The sequence below is a fragment of the Nymphaea colorata genome, chromosome 1 (assembly GCF_008831285.2).
Source record: "Nymphaea colorata isolate Beijing-Zhang1983 chromosome 1, ASM883128v2, whole genome shotgun sequence".
NCBI lineage: Eukaryota > Viridiplantae > Streptophyta > Magnoliopsida > Nymphaeales > Nymphaeaceae > Nymphaea > Nymphaea colorata.
In genome coordinates this window covers 23,862,690-23,875,829 of record NC_045138.2, presented here as the reverse complement: position 1 = coordinate 23,875,829, position 13,140 = coordinate 23,862,690, and the positions used below count along the sequence as shown (strand labels likewise).

Here is a 13,140-nt window from a genome sequence, read left to right as displayed (position 1 = left end):
CTCTAATTTAGTAATCTGATGCCACAACATGATTACATCCTTCCCGAAGGGTTCAACAATTATAGAATTTGAAAAGTCCTTTCCCTCTTGTAATCTCTGGCTGCCATCAATACAAAGCAGCAATGGGTTGTGCCCGAAGGTTGTTCTCAGGAGAACATTGAGCAGGAAATTGAACTGCGCATCATGGAAGCACTGCTGGTTCACCATAGCCCAATCAAGATGACATTGGATACGGCCTCTCCCAGCCGATTAATTCACCAAGTGAAATTGCGAATATCATCTTCAACCGCTGTGAAACCATGATGATTGATGAACTGATTAAACATTTGATAACTCCATCTGTTTGGAGGCCTTTCAGTTGTGTGTCTGTCTTTTCTCATTGAATTCATGCCGCCTATAAGACAAACTAGCCCATCAAGGGTGCTCAACCACTAGTTGAGGCTTCCAATTCAAGGTGTCTCCTGGACCAGTCCGGATGTAGATACATTCCACACAAGATGAAGGAAAAAACAGTTTGTTTATGTTGACATGTAACGAAGAAATTATCTGAATCGGTCAAACACTTGGGGAGGAAAGTTTCGAACAAAAGGCCACTCGAGCAATACCATCACGGTGGTCAACATTAGATATCACGGCTCAGTTTCTCTGACTCCAAATATCCCAACTCCTCATATTGAGCAGAGTGTCTATCAAAATACATGCATATAGCGAATGTTCATGTAGAATCACACCAAGATCATTGTGGCCAGAAAATGTTCCTAACAATCTCTAATGTTCCATGAAAGAAACTTCATAAAGACTAAACCAAAGAAGCCAATAGAAAAGCACAAGAGAGACTAATCTTAGCTCGAATCAATCATTTGGACCTCTATCCCTTGTTGGGCAGTACTGCAAGCTGCCTCAAGCTCCCCATTGTCTGCTCCTCTAACATCTGTGTATCAGTAAGAGCCTCTTCTAACATAGCAGATGGTTCAAGAGTGTCCCCAACTGCCACATCATATTGAGGCGGAGTGTCATTTCCTTCATAATATGTCTCGCTTACAGAACTGCACAATTGCGAGGTCCCTGCATAGCCCTGCCCAGGCTCAACTTGGGGAATAAGGGTAATATTATTCTGATATCAACCTGCACAACCCTACCTGGGCTCCCCGTCAGTTCATAACTTCAAAACTGCTTAACTCTTTGAGCGGTTGCCTGCAATTCTGAGGTATGTTCCCTTGAGGAGGTGAGGCATCCAGTGAGGGGGAAGGTTGAGGCTGAGGTTGATGAATGGGTGTGCACGGAGTTACTTGTGGTTCTTCACCTTTCTCTTTACCTCTTACTTCAACGAGTTCCGAGGGGCCTGTGAGTCAATACAGCAAATCGGTTGGAGTTCGTTTCAGTTTTAGTTGGGGAAACATCCTTCCTTGCAGTCATAGCTGGCCTTCATTGCCTCTTTAGAATCTTCATTTCTGACCAACCGAAGCTGAGTTTAGGCTAAGTTGTTTCTTGTCTAACGCCCTGTTTGGCTCGAGGGAAAGGGAGGGAAAGGAAAGGGAAGGGAAGATAAAAGGAAGGGAATGAATGAAATGGAAAAGAAATGAAAGATGTGATTAAAAAGCTTGTTTAGATAGAAAGAAAAATAAAGACTAAAATCATGTTTGTTTGGACTACATAATGGAAATGAAAAGATATAATTTATAATACTTTACAATAATACCCCTAACAGTCAAAATGTTTAAAAAATTGAGAGGTTTCAGAAAGACACGATCGAAAAAACAAAACCAAAATGCCCACCCCACCTTGCTCGTGTGTTTCCCACCCCAATGACGCTTGGATCTTCTATTGTCCCAAAATGAAAGCCCTGGTATAGAGAGAAAGAGAGAGAGGTCTTTGGATTCTCTCTCTCTCTCTCTATATATATATATATATATATATATATATATATATATATATATATATATATCCGTGAGAGAGAGGTTTTAACGTGAGATAGTCACCAATAGTCATCAAAAACTTACATAAAAAGAGAGTGAAGACATCAGAACAACAGGGCAATATCCTCTTAAGTAATAACTTTAGATCAATCAAACAAAATGTTGGTAAACAAAATAATTGTCTAAAGACAAAAAAAAATCACATAGCAAAATAAAAAACAACATTATGTGTTACATAATTCCAGCTCTGCTAAGCATCCTAAGTAAAACATTCTTTCGCTTAGAAGAAGGACAAGCAAAAAATGTTTTCATCCTATCTTTATCATCAGTAAGATAAAGATATGCTTCGGTTTGTAACTCTTCTTCAAGACCAATAACTTCAAATGCTGGAAATATGTCTTCTTTAGAATATTTATTTGACTGTCTCGGCTCTGGTACGACATTACTTTTTTCAATTGCATTAGCAACTTTCTCAAAAGCATCTTCCATTATTTCAATCTCTTTTAAATCATCTTCATTTGCACTTCTTCTCCTTTTACGCTTTAACAATGAACCTGTGTTGGGCTCAACTTGGACTTCACACTGTCTCCTAGGTTGATAAATGGTTCTAATACTGTTTGATTTTGATAAACCATTTCATCAATAAGCTGGATTGTCTTGCCAACACTCTCACACGTTGAAGTCATTCGGCTGCACTTTTCTTTCGCTGTCATTGCTCCTTCCCCTGTTGCTCTATCCTTACCAAATAAATTTACTAGCTTTTCATAGTTCAGAACACGTGCCATCATCCACTTTCTTGCCATTGGATTTGCCTATAAAAAACACAAAAAAAAAAATAACAACGTCAAAGAAACTCATATTTAACATAAAAAGTAAATTATAAAAAAATAATATTAAATTGCTAAAAAGAAAATTAGGTACGTCTATTAGTGGCTTCCATACTTCGGGTTCAGCAGTCCACATATTTGACCTTGAATCAATATTACATAGTCCACCCTCATGTCGAAGAATATCACATAACTCTTTGAAAGTTGATGTTCCCATGCATGTTATATTGCGACATTTAACATCATCATCTAATTTATATATAATTTGATCTCTAATTTTTTGTCTTTCTTCATAAGATAGTCCAATTGATCGATGCACAAGTTGTTGCCGACGTTGTCTACGACGTATGAAATAATAAAAAATATAACATAAAAATAGAACGACTTGTTGTTGGCGTCGTCTCATGTTTTCTAATATGTCTTCTAATATGTGACAAGCTGCAAGCTAAATATATAACTAGCGATTATATTGGGAAGCATTGTCGATCGTCAAGCACTAGAACTGAAGAGTAGATAGCACACCGAGAAGCTGAGTGTGACTGTTGTATAGCAAATACTGAACATACTTGTGATAGTGGACAAGCCTGATGTTCTGTAAGTGCCGCAGGTCTAGACTGACAGAAGTCAGCAACCAGCAACAATCAAGCTTCAATGCCTAAAATATTAGTTTTTGAATCTACTGATGTGTACATATCACGAGCAAGAGAAAGTAAACTATCTAAATCATAACTACAGAAATGAACAGAATACAACCATCGCAAGAAGCATAGTCACGTGAAGTTTTCTTGTCTAAAATTGGAAAAAAGAAGAACTTGTCTTGACCATGCATCTATCATCTATCATTCATGTGGCTATGCTTCTTAGCTGATTACAGTAAACATGTCATTGCTGAAACTGTTTAACAATTAACCAGTGACGTATACATCCTCAACCTTTGTTCGACAATTAGAATCTGAAGTGTTGTTACTGAAGGAAATTCTAGTTTCCACATGGGCATAACAGATCAATGACCAAAATTCCATGTCTGATAAATGTTGCACTTGGTGGCTCTGCTGAGAGGACCACCAGATTTGTCACCACATCCATGTCAAGCCTACAACTGTGACATGTGCATTGGTCGCTTGAAGGTACAAAGCATTGGCAAAGCCTTTTCCTTTCTGAGCACAGGAAAAGATTCACGCACATTTTTTTCCAAAAAAAAAAAAAAGAAATTGCAGATCGGGTTACATGCTGTTATGGACTCCTAATACAGAAGGATACCAAAACCACAAATTTCATGGTTGGCACCATCGTCCACAAGCTTACAAGCCTGCCAAGATCATATATTTAGTCCACATATGCTACATTCAACTACTTCTAAATGCATTCCTAACACCAATCTAGTGTTTAAACTAACATCAATCTGCTTACACCAGCAACAACAACCATCTTGATGAACAGTTTTCAAAAAGCCACATCATGTGGGATGTTTGGTGACTGTCAAGAGGTTAAATGTTTAGATCAGTGTCCAAAGGCTAATCAAAGTTTTAAACTTGTTGAGGGGCCGACTGTGTGAGGTTAAATCACCACGGCCAGAACACTAGTCCCCTCACCGTCTAAGAATAAAGAAAAGATTGACTGTTGCACTTTGCAATACCAGTTTTCTTTCGACAATTATATGGTCATTGCAAACATTGCAAGATTTTAAACAGGCTTTCACATTCACTATTACCATGCTCCAATCCTCCATACTGTAGTTACATTGAGATCTGCTTTAAAAAATTGGATTTCTCTTCTTCTTGTTCACTGTTCGCTGCTTTCTGAAACCTCAACCCTTATTTTAACGTACTATCTTTTTAACAACAAATCACATAACCATTAGTCCGTTCTGAATTTTCCATTTAACCAACAAAACCAATCTTCAGATGAAAAAAGAACAGCGGGTTTCTATTGTATTGAATCGAGAAAGTTACAGAAAACTGAAAATCGACAGTCATTATGTAGTTTGTCTTTTGCAAATTGAATGTACATCTTTCAATAGTAAAACTGAAAAAAGGTGTATCATGCGACGAAGTGGGCAGCAACCAAAATCAGAAAAACGCAGCAACCAAAATCAGAAAAACACAGCAACTGAAAACAGAAAAAGGTAGAGAAAAACTCACCTTGTTTCAGACGGCGTTGGAACAGGGTGTCGCAGCGGCGATGGAACAGGGTATCGCAGCAGGTGTGCCCTGTTTCTCCTGGAGGGGAAGGAGGCAACAGTCCGTGCTCTTCCCTTTCCTACTTTTTGATAGAAAAACAAGACTCGTGGGTGGAGGGGTATTGTGGGTAGAAAGGGAGGCAACGATTGGTGTTCTTTCCTTTCCTTCCCAATCCCTCCAATTTTGGAGGGATTGGATTTAAACTAGACTCTCCTTTCCTTTCCCTCCCTTTCCTTTCCCTTCCCTCCCAGCCAGACAAACTTTCTTCCTTTCCCTGCCTTTCCCTCCAACCAAACAGGGCGTAAGAGGAGCCTGTACAGGTTTGTAGTTTTCTATATAGTGAGAGCACGACTTGTACACCGGGCAAAATCGGAGATGTTCTTCATAGTAGATTTCCTGAGTAATGGTTTTATCTCTCCCTTGCACAAGTTTGACTATGGATTTGGGGACAAATTTCAGCGAGACTGAAATTCTTATGCGGGCAAAAGCCAGTCGGAGCATGGTCTTGGTTGGTGCGTCCACCTCCAGCAGTTCTCCGCCCAAAGATCTGGCAACTCCACTGAGAAGCCTATGGTTCCAGAAAAACGACAGTCTAATCCAGATAGGTAGGAGGACTGGGTCTTCAACGTTCAATGGCATTTCTGGGAACCATCTGCTGACGATGAATGTTTTTCCACCCAGATTCCAACCTCCATTTCGCAGCACCACCGCGAGTTCTTCTTGACAGTCTACTCGCACTAGAAAAGGGCCACGACTTTGAAGCAGCTTTGGGTGGATGTAAAACCAAAATCAAAATTTCTACGGGTATCTCCACCAAAGAAATAGCCTGTTGCTGTGAAAGCGAACGGCCGCTTCATCAACTCAATATCTTCTGCAGGGATGTACACTGTTGGTTGTTCGTTCTCATTGCTAACCTATAGGAGTTCACTATAGGCATCTTCCTCAATTGCATCTTGCTTTAGACGCTCTGCCCAGTTTTTCAACGGCGATGATCGACGTACAGGCTCATTGGTGCTTGTTGGATGGCCGTTGGAAGACCCCTTGTTATCTTCTACTGGAGCACGCACAGCTCGGGTGGGCTCAGCCTCTCCCATCCCTTGAATTGCAATCTCCCGCAGCGCCTCCTTCGCCATCGCAGGCCGCATTGGTCCATCGTCATCCCATAGGCTACATTGGGTGGCCTCATCTCCTTGTTCGGCTGCTGCTGAGGTTGCCCACATGAACAGGTCATTGAAGGCCGGCCGGCGGGAAGAGCCGGCAGTCAAAGGATGATCGCGAGCCCTAGGAGAGGAGGATTGGCCTCACAGGTATTCCTTGAACTAGAACATGTCGGTATATGAGTTCCAACATTGAGATGAAAAATAGAAAGTGCAATTCTCCATATTAGTTAACATTTTGTCGAGATGCCATAAAAATGTGTGGCCCTCAATCATAACTTCTAGAACTCTAGTAGCTCCGAATATCGTGGCGGACAATAAGCCAGCCACATCAAACAGCAAAAGGATCATACACCTACAGCCACAAGATAGCAAAGAGAATGCAATGTTGAATTCCTATGAATTGACTAGGAGTGAAGACAAAATGTGTTATAAACTGATAAGAACTCCTTGTATTCACCAATAAAGTTTACAATAGTGACGATTGTTAGAGACAAAGGGTAAAAGCAATGCCAGTGATTGAGAATAAGACATGCCCAAGCATCAAGCGACAAACACAAACAAAAAACATAGTATTAAGACATGCTATTCGGAAGAAATACCCAATACTTTTCATACATGTTGTTCCTCCTATTATTATTCTTTCTTAGAGCCATTGCTGAAACCCTAGCTCTTCCTTTTGTCCTCTCGAAACCATGAATTTGTCATCTCTCTCGTCCAAATCTGTCTCCTCCTATTTTATCACTTTCATCTTCTACTTCTTGTACATAATCATCTTCTTGATCATCACATTCCTCATTCTCATATTCCTCATTACCAAACGCATAATACATCTTCTAGTTGTATTGTTTCTTTTCTTCTTCTTCTCTTCCTTTTCCATTTGATTTGGTATTCTTCTTTCACTTCATGTATAACTCTCCTACCACCACAACTCGGTTCACCCGCTCTACAGCTTCTTGAAAGATTTTTGCCATTGGCAATAACTATTTGCTTTCTCTTGTTAGTATAAACGTCTGCTGACAGAGAATGGTTGATCCCTTCCAACGCTGATTATCTACTAGCCATGGATGATGATGATGACGACTGCAATTTTCTACCTGATGTTGATAAAACGCACGTCTGCTTCAACCACATCTGGCTATATGTTCTGTTGAAGGGATGATAACTTCCTGCCCGTTACCAATGCAAAGTACCTTTCCACCTCTGGATGTCCATCGTCCATCACACCATTTTTCGCATGTGCCACCATTTTCTTGTTTGTTGGGGACTTTTTACTCATTACCAGTGAGTTTTGCTTCTCCTACATCACACCATTTTTTTGACATATGTCACCATTGGTTCGATGGCTAAGGACTTGCTAGCAATCGTTGGTCGGTTTTGCTTCTGTTACTTAGAGGATAACTGTGAGTTGATGACCGCTAGTGACAGGGAGCACTTCTTCTCAATTGTCTATTTCTAAGCCTCAACAACAAGATCCAGCGAGCCCCTCTATGAGCCGATAACTGCCAACAATGAGGAAGATATTATACCTGTTTTGACACATGCCGCCACTGATTCAATGGCTAAGCACTTGCTAGCCATCATTAGTTGGTTTTGCTTCTATTACTCAGAGGACAATCGTGAGTTGATAACTGCTGGTGGTAAGGAGCACTTCTTAATTGTCTACCTCTAAGCCTCGTCAACAAGATCTAGCAAGCCTCTCTACTCATCTGACAACTTCCGAGCCATATCAACAGGGTTTCTAATAGACATCTTCTCATCTTCCTACTTTAAGCTTCTTTATTTATATTTGGCATCCTCTCTTGTAGGTGCTTCTTAGCATCAGCAATAATATTTCTAACAGCATTTTCATCAATTACCACAACACGTTCTACAACATTGGTTGGGGACATGGAACCCACCAATGACAGTTCGTTTTCTCTGCTTAGGAAGATGGGGCGCCTCACTCACTAGTGACATGCTCCTCATATTTAGATATGGCTAATAGTACTTCAGCGGGTACAATAGTTCTTCCCATAATATCATCAAACATGTTATTGTTGTAGTCATCAACTATGCCCACATCTTTTAGTTTGTCCAACTTTCTTACTTGCTTTGGAGGATTCTTCTTCGTTTTGGCCAATTGAGGGTGCTTCATCGTCTCAGTTACTCTCCTTATTGACACTACGACGGGTAAGCAACCTACCAATATACAGAAGAAGAATATTCGCCAAATTGCCAATGGAAATATCTTCACTGCATTGTCGTGAACCCCTTATTCACTTTCTTCGTTGAAAACCCTTGTTCACTGCTGATGGCCTGCTCGCCTCATTGTTGATGGTACTCTACTGCTTTGCTCGAATGAGGCTATAGGGAAATCCATGGGGTTGCAGTGATTCCAAAGGCCATGGGTAGAATTGTCCTTCAATCTTTATAATTCCTAGGACAATTTCAACTAGGGCAGGATTGTCCTTGAAGGGTTTTGTACTTGAAAATGGAAGGCATGTATTTTAACTATAGGATAGAGAGTTCTATACGCGTACGCCGCTCCATGTATGTAACAACCGTACGCCTGATGTGAACCTTACTATCAATATGCAGATTTACTTTCATGCCCAAACACGTCATATGTATGTGCATGAGATAAGAAAATATATGAAATAACAAATAAGTATAAGATAATATTTATGAGATAGCAAAAGATGCATGAGATAATGAACGAACAGATGCATGAGATAACATTAAACATAATTATGAGACAACAAAAAATTTATGAGATAATGTTAAACATAAGTATGAGATAATAAGTACGAGATAATAAAATATTCATGAAATAATGAGATAATGGATGGATGGATGTATGAGACAACACTAAACATAAGTATGAGATAATGTTTATGAGATAATAAAATATTTAAGAGATAATGAGCTAACGTTATGAGTGAGACAAAAAAAATGTAAATGCTTTTTTACTTATTAAAAGGGTATATTGGTTATAATGACAGACTGACAAATTTTACCTTTATCGAATCTCCAAATCTTCTTTTTACGGTTTCATTTTTTGTCATTAGAAAATGTTTCTTTTTATATATATTAGTCATAGGCACTTTTATCATTATTAAAATGTCACATCAAACTACATAAACAGGGGCAGCGTATATAACTAGTTTCATAACTATAGCAGTCGGGTTCATTTTTATGGGTCCCATCTTGCAAATCCGCCACATTTGTGAAGCTGGTTGTATAAGCTACTCTTGTCCTAGTGCCCGATTTTTTCATGCACAAAGGTATGCAATGGCCAAACTATTTTCATTAAAAGTAAAAAAAAAACTTTTTATAAGCGTAAACAAAGGATTGTAAGGAAAAAAAAAGTCTAAAATGCCTTATACTTTATAAAAAAAATTCAAAAAATACCCCAATGTCCTTCTTGGTGTATATTTGTTGCATGCACACTGACTCAATCCCCCAAATTTGCATATGGCATCTATGGTCCATGGATGGCCTTCAGATTGGTATTACTCCTGACGCACCTTTACATTTGAATCCCTCTTACACTTACAAGGGCATTCTTGGATATGTGGAAACATTCACCCCCAAGAACATTTTGGAAAACATAGCAAAGGATTAAGGGTAGTGGTAAAGGGCCCATAAAGTGTGGACATGACAGAGAGAATTATGGAAAACATTAGTCAAAAGGAGAGATTGCATGCCTTCAGAAGCAGGGAGGCAGGCCCCATAGGATTTGGGAGGTGGCAGCTAAGGAAGATTGTGTATTCAGGGGTCTGATATATCTAATCTGATTTGTCAAAGATTAGGTCAACTGATATCAGCATCATGACTAGGAAAGAAGAAGGGATCCTTCATCCATGGAAGTAGTCTTCAAGATGTTGCCTTTTCAACGCGAGAAGGTTGCCATCTAGTTATAATGACATCAAATAGTGACTTCATCTTCATGACCCAGAAGACAACTGAGAATTTACAACCTTCTACTCCAGGACCAGTGTTTTCCCCTACGACTGAGCACTCTAAACGGATCCTGACATCTTTGCATTCAGATGATAGAAAAAATGACTCTTCTGACTGTTGGGTTGCTGGCTTCCCCTTATCTAAGCCATGACAGGAAATGGTGAGTTGTAAAAGGAGAGTTCTGCATGGCATTGGCGAGCTCGGTCAATTTTACAAAATTAACTCATGGCATTGGGACTGGTATGCCTGGAACAAACTCAAGATCAAAAGTTCGATTCTCGTGGGTGCTATGTTCTTGTGGGTAGTTAGAGTGGCTAACACGGTACTAAGTTGACAGAAGATCAAAAAGTAACTCTAGGCCCCAATGCAGCTCTCGAGCCTGAATGCAGGAAGATCAAAAGTAATTTTTGATGATCAGTATATTGCATTAGGTTGGCTCAGCAAAAACCCAAAGAACATTTTACCCAAAAAGATTTTGGTGGTAGAGAGAGAGAGAGAGACTTTGATTGCAGCTACCAGCGTCTCAATTAAGTGGGCCTGTGGGCTAGGGGTCGGCCGTTGAAGTGAAGGGCACACATACACACATAATTTATAGTTGAACAGAGACACAAACAGGCCATTGACAACATTTATGTATTAAAATTTATGGGCGTCTGCTCCACTTGGCCCATAGGTGGCTGGGCCACTGCCTTTTGCCTTTACACTGCAGGACCACCAAGCCTTAGCACGATCCATGTAAGAAGTTCAATGAAAGAAAGAAAAAGGGTCAGAACTTGCACCACTTGAATGCTTCGTCTCACTAACAAATCGAGATGCTCCTGCTCTGCAATTACCTCTGACTTGAGTAGATGGCAGCGCCAAGTTGAAGAGTCTCAAAGCACCGGAGTCCGGGGGTGGAGCCAAAAAAATTTGATTAAAAGGCACTAGTCCTGTGCTTTTAAATTTTTAGGGAGCACCTGTATGTAAATAAGAAAAACTGATGTGAAGTTTCGATATGAAAATAGTTACTTTTGGTGGGACCGTGTGGGCAGTTGCACACACATGCGCCCCGGCAGGAGACCGAAAAGCCATGAAAGGAGAAAGGAAGGAGTGACTTCCAAACCAAAGCACTATAGCCCATAAACCTCCAATATATGCCCATATCCCTCCACAAAATAATAAAGAACATCTTATAGGTACAAGCCTTAATTATCTGCATGAGTGAACTTACAAGTTGTTTAGGTGAATTTGATGGTATGGATATGACATGTAGAGTTGGTTTGATGAATACCAACTTCTGAACACAGTAAAACCCAAATTAATTAATGAGGATTGGCGATTTAGAAGCATGAAATTGTGGGGGAGGTACTGCGAACATGTTGAAGCCTCTCATCTCTTTCCCTTGTTCTTTGGGTTCACAATTATTTATGGGCATGAGTGGAGAGCATGACACCTATCAACTAAAGTGTCGTGCATTCACCATTTGCAGTCTAAAAAGATAATACTATAAGACTTTTATGGCGCCAATCCTATCAACTATCCTCCGCCTATGAGAGAAAGACGCAAGTAACTGCGGACTTAGAAAAGATCAAAGAGAAGTTGCTTTTGCTTTCCGTCAAATCGACGGCCATCCCTTAAATGAACTTCAAGATAAGTCTAAGCCCGCCTTCATTTCACATCGTGGGAATAAAGTCTTCGGAGCATTTGAAATTAAGAAGGAAACCACGAGAGGCACCGGCCACACCCAAGTGGAATCTAGAGAGAGGGAGAAACTTAGCATTTGGCTCAATCAGACAGAATTTAGCGTCAAACAGAAACCTCTAGGCTGCAGCCCATCGCCACCATCTAACGTTTCAAAGGAGTGAGAAAGGACCAACTTTCAATTTTTTGATTTTTATAATATAGGTAGGAATGTCAATATGTTCGATTTGCATCGGATATCCGATTGAACCGTTCTGAAAAAATTGAATATGAAAAAAAAATAATTATCCCATTGAGAAATCGGTTCGAATTCCGATTGAAGGAATGACATTCAATCAGATTCAAATTCAGATACCCATAAATATCTGATTGGGTTAAGTTCGAATAGGGTTTTGTCTTAAACAAATATTCTACATTTTGACAATCGGTCAGATTTGGGTTAACATTTCATATTCATATTTAGATTCAAATATGAATATAAAAATCAAATTCTGATCGGATTTAGGATTGTGAAATCAGATTTTAGATTCAGATTTTGATACAATTTTTTTATTTGTATTCAACTCTAAATTCAAATCTCAATATATAAATATCCAAAAAAATCGAATAAAGAGTATATCCACTTCTAATTTAATCTGCTAAGAAGTCGCAATTTGGTGAGGAAATAAATGAGGGGACCGCCGTGGCTGTTTTTCCCTTTTCCGTTGCTGGGGGACACCACTGCAAGTGGGGTCACACCTAGAGCCCAGAGTCGCTACGTAGCACGTTTGGTCCACACCCAACGCACCCTCATCAGCCACGGCCCACGGCCCACGGCCACGGGCCCAGCAGGCTCAGGCGACGTTATCTGAATCCGTCGCCTACTGGCCGCAGTGTGGACCCATGCGCATACACACCCACTGACTAAAATACTGCCAGCTGATACAATCATATAAGCGTACTACAAGTGAAAATAATAAATAATAATAATATAATTAATTTTCTCAAATGGTTAGAAATCTATCTAAGTTTTACACCGTTAGAGAAAAAAACAATAATTGGCCATTTAATCTCAAGTTGCGGCTAACTTAAGCTTAGGTTTAAACGATAAAAAAGACCAAATTGCACGATTAATCACATTTGAATAGCTTACTTTTTTATATCATATACAAATAACTCGGTTTTTCTATCTACGATAACGAAGCAAGCTTTTTTTATTAAAGAAACATACTTGTTTTTAATAAAGCTAAGCATGTTTTTTACGTTATCTTTTGGAAAACAAAATGCTAAATTGATGGCAAAGTATTTTAAACTTCCATTAATTTAATTCAAAAACAAAAAAAAGGGCTAAAAGTTAGGTGTGCTTCTGTTTTATAAGATTTTGCTATTATTATTTTATTAAAATAGTAAAAAAAATCGTAGACAGAGCAATTATTTATCGGCGATAGACCGTTCA

At 39.5% G+C, this 13,140-nt stretch overlaps 1 long non-coding RNA gene across 1 annotated transcript; it reads right to left on the bottom strand.

Annotated features, from left to right (window-relative positions):
* Positions 1–2,020: 2,020 nt before the first annotated feature.
* Positions 2,021–6,334, bottom strand: LOC126409706 (uncharacterized). Its single transcript, XR_007572317.1, has 2 exons — positions 4,885–6,334; positions 2,021–2,728 (listed from the first exon to the last, which is right to left on the bottom strand). It is a non-coding gene; the product is annotated as an uncharacterized LOC126409706 (long non-coding RNA).
* Positions 6,335–13,140: the final 6,806 nt, after the last annotated feature.